Source organism: Ambystoma mexicanum, chromosome 10 (genome assembly GCF_040938575.1).
Source record: "Ambystoma mexicanum isolate Mex_15411 chromosome 10, UKY_AmexF1_1, whole genome shotgun sequence".
Taxonomy (NCBI): Eukaryota; Metazoa; Chordata; class Amphibia; order Caudata; family Ambystomatidae; genus Ambystoma; species Ambystoma mexicanum.
The window spans coordinates 324,891,864-324,904,698 of NC_090932.1; the positions used below are offsets into that span (position 1 = coordinate 324,891,864).

The following is a 12,835-nucleotide window of genomic DNA, read 5'->3' on the forward strand; positions in this document are numbered from 1 at the left end:
CGTGAGGGGAAGAGGGAGGCAATAACGGGACAGATGTAATCTGCCCGTTATTACCTCCCTCCCCATTCCCATTGAGCTCTATGGGGGCTCAAATAGGAAGGGGGATGGGTTTCTGCATGGAGGAATTACCGGGTCCTCCTATCTCGGAGTAACCCGGTAAGTCCCCATTGCAGGAACCCGGTAATGGAGCCCGGAACGGTGGCAGCCACGGAGATAATAGCTCCATGGCTACCGCCGTTCTCGTAATGAGGCCCATATTCCGGTAACAGCGCCTCAATGCCCACGGGCTGTGTGAGCGCTTTAAAAATGAAAAATAAAAGAAGGAAAGGTGTTGAGAAGAACAGGGAACTATATGCACATTTGGTGGTTGTGCCCCAAACCCACATGATATTGGACAGGGGTGCTGTCCACACTCAATCATATAACTAGAGAAGCTCTCCAGATTGATTCTATTGTATGTCTCCAAGGTATCTTTTTGGGGCTGAGTAGGCATCTTACTTCATGCAGGACAGTGTGCAGGCCTTTTTTGCAAAGTTGTCCTGTTTTTTGACTCAAGCCAGATCTCATAACAGGGACTTAACCTGCCCTACAAGGCTGATGGGGGAGGTCTTCTTGACTATTTTTAGTGACTCTCAAAGAGCTGTGCCCCACTAACATTCTGGATGCCACAAGCAGAATAATACGTTTGAATGCTATTCCTACAAGGTTGACAATGCTTCTGTGTATGTTGAGTGTTACATTTTTAATTTCCTTTTTTTCTGGTTTAAAATTACACAACGTGGAGCTCCTGAGTATGAATCAATGGATTGCACTAAACTGTGTAATGTTATAAAATGCCAATAAACATATTTAAATACAAAGTAAAACTGTGATTCACCAAGTGTTGACCCAATTAAGGAATTAAGGCAAAAAAAGATCTCTTCCAAAAGCACAATGGTGTAAAACCAAAGTAAACTTTCAAGGCCATGTAATCAAAGCCAAGGGCCTTTATCCCCCAAAAAAGAAGGTTTGAAATTGAAGAACCCCACAAATCTATGTTAATTACAAAGTCTCTTGAGCACCAACAGTCATACATTCATAGAGGATTACGCCGTGATATGATATGATAGGTCATTTATAACATGCTTAATACCCAGAGGTTTCTAAGTGCGGACCCGGGGATCGGACATGTGTTGCTTCGTGTTGTCTTGCTTCCAAGGCGAACACATTGCCCCTGGGCTATCCTCCAGAGACACTCAGGGATGTCATTCAAGGGTTGCAAGAGTGACCCCCGCCAATTGGTTGGTGACCCCTGTCAATCCCTTGCAACCCCTGCAATTCCTCCAATCGGAAAATGCAGGGGGCGTGGCTAAACAGAGCCAAGCACAGGCCGTGTGCCTGGGCTCCTCACACCAAAGCCCTCAAATTGAGCGTATCATCAGGTCTAACTGGAATATCTTACATCTAGACTCCAAGGTGGTAAGCTATTCCCTTCAATACCTACCTTTGCATATAAGAAAAGCCAATCGGTAAAGGATGTAATAACAAGAGCAGATATCAGTGCTACAAGAGCTTCACCAGCTGCATATAGAGGGACCTTACCTTGCATGAATTGTCAACATTGCAACAACATCATAAAGGGCCAGTCTATAAACCATCCATATACTGGAAAGCTGATGCCTCTGAAGCGCACCACTACATGTGATTCCACCAATGTAGTATATGGTATTAGATGCCCATGTGGCATCTATTACGTGGGAATCATGACAAGGAAGGGCAAAAAATGGTGCACGGAGCACAAATCAAATATCCGCACCAACTTAGAGAGATCTCCATTAGTACAACATTTTGTAGAGTTGCTACACACGATATCACAAATGCAATTTGTAATATTAGAACAACTTACACCACGACAGAGGGGAAGAGATTTGACTAAATTATTACTGCAGAAAGAGATCAATTGGATTGATCGACTCGATGCGCTGAGTCCAAAAGGAATGAACATGGATTTTGATTTATCCTATTTTCTGTAAGAATGATCTCTGAAGAGATTTTGGACTGGGTTAATCAAGAGAATGTGAGACACTCATAAATCTTGCCATCATTGAAATTAGAGACACCCGAATTTATCTATATACTTACACTTTTGAGTCTTTAGCAATTTAGAATGTTGTTTCTAATATTAGGACTTAATGTGATTGTAAAAAACTACTGTGTGTCTTAGAGATTGGATTTAGTCATGTATAACCTGTAACTATGGACTATTCGGGCTATAAGTCTACTGTGTGTCTAGGCTATCAAATGAATTTATGTTACTAGGAGTGACCTGATATTCACTACTGGGGACTTGGAGAAGACACTGCGCTATGCTTATGTTATACCCAATGCTACATCGTGGTACATTAGCCATTTGCAATGGAAAATTGTGGAGTATCACAAGTTAGATGTCCACTGTGTCTTTATGTTGTTAAGTGACTGTATGCAACTAGGGGTTACCTGTTTTCATCATTAGAGATGTTAAGAACATATTAGGTTATTTAAATGCCAAATTCAATGTTACATCGAGGTGAATTAGCTATTTGAGACTTACTATGTGAGTGATTATTGAAATATTGGTTTACGGCAGACGAATGTATACATTTATTCCTGTGTGACACTTGACAATAGGCCCTTATTTACTCTGAAAAACGATCACAATACTGACAACTGTCGTGCATATACCTGTTTATATGATCTTTCCTAAATGTGTACTTGCATTACGTTTTTTAATATCATATGTGTTGTGATATTGACAATAACTGTATGAAATATGCTAATTGCTGTAAGTGTAATGACAATCGTGGCTTATAAAGCAAACAGCCTATGTCAAGCCCACCGTTTTACTCACAAGGCACGTCCCGGTTGTACCAACGCAGGTATTTGATTTAATGAATCACTGCAATGCATCTCATACAAACGCGTTTTCAGTTTCAATTGCGGTTAATTATACTCAAATTAGTTCATCAACAAGCAAAGAGACCTTGATTACATGTAAAAGGGTAGAACCCACGTGTGCACACAATGCATTCATTAAGGTGAACGGATGATTATGCATAATGGCAGATTCATTCGTCACGTAGATATATAAACATTATTTACGGTATACAATGGAAAAGCCTTGAACATGGACACGATTAAATGTAGACAACTGCACTACATGCCAGATTATAGCACTTCCCCTTTAAATGACTCATTAAACATTTGCTCACTTACGATCACCTGACACGGGCCGATCATGTGACTGCTCCTGGATGTCACGTGATCTCAACAATTTAAGGCGACCACAGGACGCAAGGGTGCTTGTTTTCATACATGCCAACCCTCCCGATTTAGGTGGTAGATTCCCGATTCCAATGGCAAAATCTTTGTCTCCCGATTTTTCGGACGTAATCTCCCGCACAGGTGGGTTGAAATGTTGGCATGTATGTGTTTGCTGTCTCTCGAGCCCGCAGTTCGCCATTCTAAGTTTTTTTATCAATATGAACTAAAGGTAAGCCATTCTCCCTTTAACATGATTAACCAACTAAGAGCCCAATTGAATTGGAATAAAGAGATCATTTAGTTACCCTCTCCCTTTACGTTTCAGGTAAAGAGAGGGAACATTGTTCATTGAGACATACTAATATTAAGTGAGATGTGTGGCACTACTATAACTCTATATACACTGATGTGAATTACGAGATGTAACCTATTGGCAACTCTACTTTCATTTTTACTTCCTGGCAGGAAACAATATTCGATTTTTGTCGAGCGCCCAATCGTTGACCCCATATCCAGGGACACCATTATTCTCATGGAAGTGTTTGATGTTTACATTACTGCAAGGTCAGTAATGAACTCCCACTCAGATGTTTAGTTCTGATAATTCCTTTTAACTGATTGGCAAGTTGAAATACTGAATTGAGTGTTCTATTCCTTTATTTGTAGAAACTTACTTGAGTCCCCCACACCTGAAGAAGAGTCATAGGGCCTCATTACACGGTAGGCGGTGAGCCATGGCGCTATTAGCGCCATGGCTCATGCCGGTAAAATACCGGCACCGCCTTGGCGGAAAGGGGATTTACCGCCCCATCCCAAGGTTGGAGGGGCGGTAAATCCCCCTTCCGCCATTGCCCTTCCCCATTCCCATTTCAGCCCCATAGGGCTCAATGGGAATGGGGAAGGCGCTAATTACGGCACCGCAATTTAGCGGTGCCGTAATTAGCTCCGAGGTCCCTTAGCGGGTTGGTATTTAACGCCTGCAAAAAGCAGGCGTTAAAGTACCAACCCGCTAAGGGACCTCGTAGTAAGGCGGCAGGGATTTACCGGTACCGGTATTTTACCGGTACCGGTAAATCCCTACCGCCTACCGTGTAATGAGGCCCATAGACTTGAAACGCGTAGTGTCAGTGTACCTTTTTACAGAACTACACACAGTTCAGACTCTATCTTGAAAGAAAACGCATTATTGGACTCAAATTAATTCTTTATAATTTGTTCTACATTGAATGGAATCTTTTTGACTTTTGTGAAAATTTTATTCACACTCATGGTATACTAGACTGTACAGTTGCTCCATATATAAGACTTGTGACAATACATGGGTTGTGCACCGTGACATTCTTTGTCTCTTGGCTTACTTGTGGTAATCTCTTATAATGCCACTTTCCATGTTGTCCTGCACTATCAGACTGATGACACATCATTTAATGTCATTTTCAATTACCCACTTCCACTTTTGATGATGTCAAATAATATTCAGTTTAGTAGGTTTGTTTGTAATTTCCAGCACAGCCCTCGGAATTCACAGGGCCTGCTCTAGAGAGAAAGATAACAAGACAGTTCCCTTGTAGGAGAGAGACTTGAAGGAGAGAGTTAACTGCTTGTAACATTGAAGCTGCACTAGAATAGTCTCATTTGAATGTATGACGAAGTTAGAAGACCCCTGTTAGGGATTTTGTTAGAGGGCTATTACCTAATTTGGTGGTATTTTAGTACAGTGTAAAAAATAGTGGTGAAATAGTGGTAATGTTGTAGCACAGCATGTTTATGGTGATGCCCTTTATAATGTGACAAAATTCCCCTCTGAACCTTGTGTTCTATTTAACTGTAAGCACATTACAGCAGACTTTGTACCTATGGGAACTTGACAGTGCTAATTGTCATTTCATTCCAGTCACTTATTTACGAAACTGGACTACTGTCTTTCACAGATCTGCTCAGCTGTCAGCATGCATAGCTGAGACATTGCACTCATACAATCTGTCTATCTATGAACCCACGTTTAACAAATGACACAACCCGGATCCGTGAATAATGTAACAAGACACGCGTAAACTTTCAGAATGTGCATTTATAATTGAACTTACCAATTAAAAAACAGCAACATTGAATAGCGGCATAACTAGTCATGGAATATCATTCAGCAAGAATAAATAGCAAGTGAAATTATAACATGAGAACACAGTGCAAATTTCGCCCACTTCGACCTTGGGTCATGAACATTTGGCAAGAACTACGTTTAGTATAAAATGTAATTTCCCCAAATGACATTTGAAAGGTGCTGAATTCTTTTACATAAAAATAACACTTCCCTGGCCATCTCAGAACACATTCGCACATGTGCGTCTCAATTATCACAAATATACTCACATCTAATAATGGCAAGGTTGTTTGTCATTTTGCCAGCATAAAGCAGTGCCGCAAACCCCGCGCTCAGGCACCCCAGTTAGAAGGCTGCAACCTCTCTCCGACCCATCTTCTCAGACAGCTGTCTGGTTGAATTTTGCCTTTCTGCACAGCACGGCTCTGCCCTCTCTGCTGACACTCCGGTCTCCTCTGGACAAAAGACTGGCCCACCTCTTCTGCCTGCTAAATTTATATGTTAGCCCTGTCACTGAAACTAATACAACCTGCCCTTTCTTCTGACGTCTACATCACCCGAGCTGTTTAGCATCTCTTTCCTCAGAGAACCACCTCCCCAGGATGTTTGCATCAATTGCTTCTTGCAAAGTACAATATCGACTTCTGAACAAGACTACAGCTTGCACGTTTAAACTTCCACTGAAAAACAGAATCTGTCATCTGGAGCATTTTGCACTGCTTTGTTAAAGGTTAAATTGTTAATAACTGGGAAGTGTAAGTTGATTAATTTGGGTTAACATATTTATTCAGTGCAAAGTAAACAGATGGCCCATTCACCATAAAATTGATAATTTTAAACATGCAAAATGTGCATTTCCATTTTCTATTTTCAGTTTACTGCCTCACTGAAAGCAATGCCATGTCCCACCTACTGCCTTGCATATACAGTGTCACTACATCTCCATTATCTCTTCCTACACCCCACATAAGTGAGTTTGCTCCTCCTCCACAGTCTCTGAAGTTGGAACCTCTCCCAACATTTCAAGGGTTAGACCTCCGCCTCCCCACCAATTTTTGGCCACGGTCCACCCCTGCCTACTTGTAGATCCCTCTAGGTAGTACGAGCAGGTTCCATTGCACTCTGCGGTACTTATACAAATGATTATTTCATGCCCTCCTAAGCCAGGGAGAGGCAGGACTGATGGGGGGTGCCCATGCCCATCGCCTGTAAATTGGCCTGATGGCTGTCCAAAGAATTCCAAAAAACCCAAAAGCAACTGAGCCAAACATTAGAGGTTTGGGTCAGGTGATCTGTGTACCCTGATCCTAGAAACCAAACCAAATCATGCATCCTAAATCCTTCCTCAGACCGTATGCTGATGTGCTTACCTGTGTGTGTGTTGATCTCTCTCCATCACTGGAGGAAAAATGGTGTACCAATAATAATGGAGTGCTAGTACTACAATCATTGAGTCACACCATTGTGTCTCTGTGACAGAGGATCTGGTGAAACTGACCACCATGGTCAGTTTACTGTATATGTTTGCAGCCTTTTTAATTGAGGCAAGCCCGCAGGCCTCTCTTTTACACCACACAACTATGGTGTGGTGTTGCACAAATGATTCTTCCATTCTGATATGTTGCTTTTATTTTCAGGTCTGCATCTTCCATACTTTTATCTTCTTGTGGGAGTTACTTTCTGTGTTCTCAGACTGCAGTAAACAGTACTATCATTGGGCAGCTGACATCCAGACTTATCTGTGACCACTGTGGCAGGTAAATGAACATGAAGCAACCTACTGAAAATGGGTAGGATATGCTAATGTTCTTTTATTCCTTATCTACACTAAGGATTGCTGTGTCTCTTCTATTGAATCATAGAATGCCACACAATTAATTTCAAACTGTATGACACTGAAGACATGGTTCACTTGAGTCCATTTTCAGGTGCAGAGTTTGAACAGGTTACTACTGTTCATCTCTCAAATCTAAACGATGTCACGGAAAGATAGGACTGGCCTAAAATTAAGCTAAAAAAAAGAATACTTCAAAGAACCGCTTAGGTATTGACTCAGTGCTCCAGATAAGATTTTGAAGTGTGAGTGTTTTACTCCCTATTTTGTAAAATTATTTTTTAGGGAGTAAAAATGTAAGTCCAATTCCCATGGGAGTATTTTGTAAGCGAGTAAAAATGCTTTAACTGAAAAACTGAAATGTGTTTGTAATAATTTTTCTTTTGCACCTAGTTATTCATACACTTCAAAAGATACATGTGCATTTCTTCCGATTGGGGAGTAATAACAGTACTTTCATCCTGTGGTAATATGTGTACTACCTGTCCAAACATATCCACGGAACTGTGTGGGTGAAAGAGGAGCTCACGGTCCACCGTGTGTGTTTCATATTTTTTTTGGGGAGTATTTTTACCCTCTGATTTGATTTTTTGGGAGTATTAGCTTATCTTCAGGAAGTCAAATAATATATACAGATAAACATATCTGTATATAGGAATGTTATTTCTAAGCCAAAACAATACATTTCAGATTTACCTCTTATTTGATGTGCAACAGAAGTGATCTCCCAAAGAGTGAAGAACAAAACAGCCATGAATCCATCATTTGCTTGAATAATAGCTTCTGATTTAGCAGTACTAAAAGAACGAACATGTCTACACCTACAGGAAAATCCAAGGATCCAAAACAGAGATCAACACTTCATCGTTTTCCTCATAAACTAAGAGGAGCTGATAATGCGACAGACTCTTATTCAATCAAGCAAAAGAGGTTGTCTTCTGATGATACCTGAAGTGGCAGTTGAAGCACAGATGTACATGTTGTCCAATCATCGGCCAGCACATTAACTCTTGCTGACAGAAGAGCTGCTTCTTCAGGTGCAAACATTGCATCGACATCGGCATGTGCTGACATTGGTCTGAGATCTTCACATGCTGACACTTTGCCTGGAGCTCCTCCTTCCTTGGCTGACATTGGTTCTCCTTCATTTGTAGTGGACACTGAAGTATCTTGTTCAAGTGCAGACTTTGGCTTGATGGTTTCACATGATGCTGACCTAGGCGATACTTCATCTTTCCTGGAAAACACTGACAGGGTAATTCATAGAAATTCGCACAAAAATGGCGCACGTGGCTGGCGCACTGTGTCCCCGTGCGATACACTGCGCCAGCCGCGTGCGAAAAAATCCTTTTCATCGCACAGCGTATTCATGGATTCTAGGCTCCGAAAGCAGCCGTGGCGCAGAGTGGCGCAGCGACCCTGCAGCAGCGCCAGTTACGCCCCCAAGAATGCCCTCGCGCAAGGAAAAGCCTTCAAAGTCCCCAAATCATCGCAAAGGGCTGCGCTAACCCTGGACCAGTTCACAGGGCTGGCAAACAGCAAACGCCAAGCGTGGAACGTGTATTTCAGTGGTTCGCGGGAAGTTCCACACACGATTGTCCTGTGTACTGTGGGATGTTTTTACCCATGCATCCAAGCCCTACAATAAAACTGTGCAGTACTGGCATGGAAAACATCATGATGGCCAGAACTCCCCAGAGAGTGCACAGGGAAAACATGAAGAATAGGCTGCCACCCATTTTTGCCTATGTTGTGAGCACAGGAGGGCACTGCCTAAAACCACCATTGGGCTACACACACAGTAGCCTGAAACCATTGGGAATGGCAATGCTGATTGCCAAAAAAGCAACTCAGAACTGTGGGGAATTCATTTTCTTAATCCCAAAAATGGTTGCATTACCAATACTCACCACTATCAGAAAGCCGGCGTTTTAAAACCACCAGACTTTTGTGTAAAACTGAACAAATGAAACAAAACCAGACCAAGGAAAGACTTGCTAAGAGGTGGATACAATGTAAAACTATATTCTGAAATGACTTGAAGGAAGTAATTATTTAATGTATATGTAAAAATTGTCAGTTTGATTTGAATGTAGAAAACTGGGAACAAAAAGTGACATTTAGCTGAAACCTGGCTTAATGAAACTGGATTCTGCCTGACAACTACCCCCGACAGGAGTTGAAACCTGTTCAGCCACTCCCCTTGCCAAAAGGAGTTGTTACCTCTCTGATTAGATTAGGGGTGGAGCAGCTGGGGACTACAGGCAGTTGAACAAAGGCCTGTCCTGGACTCAGGCAAATGTTATATTGGGGGCGTCGTAAAAGTGGCTTCCTCTTAGGGGAAACTGGGAGGGGCAGTGCCTCTGCTAGCATCTGAGCTTGGGGGAAGTGGATAAACCAGTTATTCCACCCTGTGATGGGGGAAGCCACACCCCTTTTTGACCAGGGCATAATTTTAAAAAGATAGATAACTCATAGTGCGGACTTGTCAGAATTATATAAGTAATATCATTATTTTTGTGATTTTTCGGTGCACATTTTAAGAGGTGTTAGGACACTGTGGTGTATTCTGGGGGGTTGCTAGCAGAAAATAGGGTCTCACTCCAAATGTCTGCAAGTTAAAAATCTGACACTTCATCAATTAATGTCCATACTCCTTGCGCACATGTGTGTAATTTTGGGTAAATGTCCGATATTGCAAAACCAGTTAAAAAGCGCAAAATGTTGTCATTTTTGAATGCAAGCCCCCAGGAAGATCAGAGGCGGACAAGCATGGGCCATAAGGAATATGTAATGTGCACATGTAATTTCAACAAATTGTATATCTGGGAAAGATGTATTTGAATCAAATATAGATTTGTGGGCAAACTGACCAGGGGAGGATCCTCTGACCATAAAACCTACAGCATTACTCTGACAATCCATTCCTTCCCCCAATCATGGGAGAGGGGAGAATTGGGCCAATGACAAGTAGAGAGGGGCAGGCTTAGCTAGGCCCAGGCACACACCCATTTTCAAAACACATAAAAAGAGACTGCTCGGACAGGTAGAGACATTCAATTCCATTTGCTGCGGAGCATGCTGACCGACGACTTCACATCCATAGATCCAGACTTCAAATCCATCAATCTCCAAAGACCAGAACTTTACTTCAAAACTTAAAGCAAGGGCCTAAACCCACAAACTGAGAACTCTTCTCAGCAGGCCTCAGCATCCTTAAAATCATTTGCGAACTATTCCACAGCCGGGCGAGCTGTTTGAATTCTTTTGCCAAGAACAATTGCCAGATCACTGTGAAGTGTCGAGACCAGAACCGGAGTCCAGTCCAAAACCTGACCAGATCCGTGGCGAGGCCTATTTCAAATTTATATTGTGAGTACCTAGCAGAACTGTGCAGAACCAATCTCTTAGTTAAAATGATCTAATCCAAACTATTTTAGCTTAAGTAGAACAGCCTCCTAGAAATCGTGTCATCTGTCATTTGTAAAGCTGCACAACTGTCACCTGCCAATTCTGAAGCTGCAAGCTGTCACCTGTCATTTTGAGTTTTACTTTAAATCCGAAATCTACCTTTATTAAATCGTCCATATCTCTTGAACCGTTTTCCAACGAACCTAGAACCGACTTCCTACTCCTTATACTTTTGCCGCAATCACGATTCACGCACTCGCGAATTTTGCTGCGATTTGCGATTTGGCCTGATTTCTTTACCTGTAAAAAGATAGCAGCTTTTTGCTTTCCTGTGCTAAAAATTCGTTTGTCTCTTAATAACCATCCCTGAATCATTGCTAAAGTGAGCCTGAGCTCATCCCAAGTATCTCTCACTCACCCTGAACCTCCTAAAGGGAATTAAAAGCATTTTCAGCATATTTTTCATCCATTGCCATCACATTTAAAAAACATTTTGGGCCTGTGTTTCAAACTCCTACCTGTTTCCTCTAAGCTTGCTGGGGGGAACTGAATTTCGTATTGTATTTGATTGCATTCCTGAGAACTGTGTGCTCCTCTTTCCATCTCCTTCCATTTCTTACATTGCATAGGGGAGGGGGGTGAATTGCCAGAGAAAAAGTGATTATCTTATCTTTTGCTAAAATCATATCAAGTATTTCTGTACTGCATTTATTCCTCATTGCTTTTCCCTTGAAATCATAAAAGTATTTTTGCTACTTTATCCATCCTATACTATCTCCTCATTGATTGTAAAGAAGTGTGCTAGTGCCAGATTACCCACTGTGGATCAACATCATATGTCTAAGTGTACTATCAGATATTAATTTATTATAAAAGTGTGACATATATAGATATTGTTTAAATTCTCAAATAAACCTTTTAATTTGCAAAACAAACCTACTTCTTGGCTCAGTGGGGTCAGGGGGATTCTACGAGGGGGGTGTTATACAAGGGTTGTCATCCAGAGTACTGAACCGAATATAAAAATACATCAATAAGGGTTTTCCTCAGCATCCCAGACTAGGCATTGACTTAGCTGTAGTGTTGATTGAATATCGCTTACAGTACGTGTGCATCAGGGGTGCGTGGGAAGTAACACACGAAAAAGCAGCAGGGTACGTGTATTCCAGGGGTGTACGGGAAGTATCACACGCCAAAGCAGCAGGGTGCGTGTATTTCAGGCGTGCGCGGGAAGTATCACACGCAAAATCAGCAGGGTACGTGTATTACAGGGGTGCGCGGGAAGTACCACACGCGATTCCATCAGGGTACGTGTATTCCAGGGGTGCACGGGAAGTATCACACGCAAAAGCAGCAGGGTACGTGTATTCCAGGGGTGTACGGGAAGTATCACACGCCAAAGCAGCAGGGTACGTGTATTTCAGGTGTGCGCGGGAAGTATCACACGCAAAATCAGCAGGGTACGTGTATTACAGGGTGCGCGGGAAGTATCACACGAGATTCCATCAGGGTACGTGTATTCCAGGGGTGCGCGGGAAGTATCACACGCAAAAGCAGCAGGGTACGTGTATTTCAGGGGTGCGCAGGAAGTATCACACGCGATTCCATCAGGGTACGTGTATTACAGGGGTGCGCGTGTAGCACCACACATGAATTGCATGTGTGGGTCCTCCCAGGTGTTCCCTCTACACCCTCCACGGCCCCTGCAGGTGGCCCACACCACAGGGGCCTACCCTGCACATGTCCTGCAGGCACCCCATCCAGCATGGCCATGCCCCCCAGCCAACCCACATGTCACCTTGCATTACTGCCCACCAACGCATGTCCCCCTGCACTCCCAGCCACCAGGGGCAGCCTCCACCAGGCCCCCACCCATGTCTCCCTGCACCCCCATCCCCCAGCAGTGCAGGGGCAGCCTCCACCAGGCCCCCACCCATGTCTCCCTGCACCCCAACCCCCCAGCAGTGCAGGGGCAGCCTCCACCAGGCCCCACCCATGTCTCCCTGCACCCCCACCCCCCAGCCACCAGGGGCAGCCTCCACCAGGCCCCCACCCATATCTCCCACCACCCCCACCCCCACTGCCCAGGGGCAGCCTCCACCAGGCCCCCACCCATGTCTCCCATCACCCCCACCCCCCAGTAGTGCAGGGCCAGCCTCCACCAGGCCCCCACCCATGTCTCCCACCACCCCCACCCCCCACCCCCCAGG

The 12,835-nt window shown here is 43.5% G+C and overlaps 2 long non-coding RNA genes across 4 annotated transcripts in view; one reads left to right on the forward strand and one right to left on the reverse strand.

Moving 5' to 3' along the window:
* The window catches only part of LOC138491411 (uncharacterized), a 332,106-nt gene that overhangs the window by 240,652 nt on the left and 78,619 nt on the right, over positions 1-12,835 (reverse strand). The window lies entirely within an intron of this gene.
* The window catches only part of LOC138491410 (uncharacterized), an 84,287-nt gene continuing 74,741 nt past the window's right edge, over positions 3,290-12,835 (forward strand). For both annotated transcript variants that reach the window (XR_011275998.1, XR_011275999.1), the window contains exons 1-2: positions 3,290-3,420; positions 7,018-7,137. This is a non-coding gene — a long non-coding RNA (uncharacterized lncRNA). The remainder of the gene's footprint in view (positions 3,421-7,017; positions 7,138-12,835) is intronic.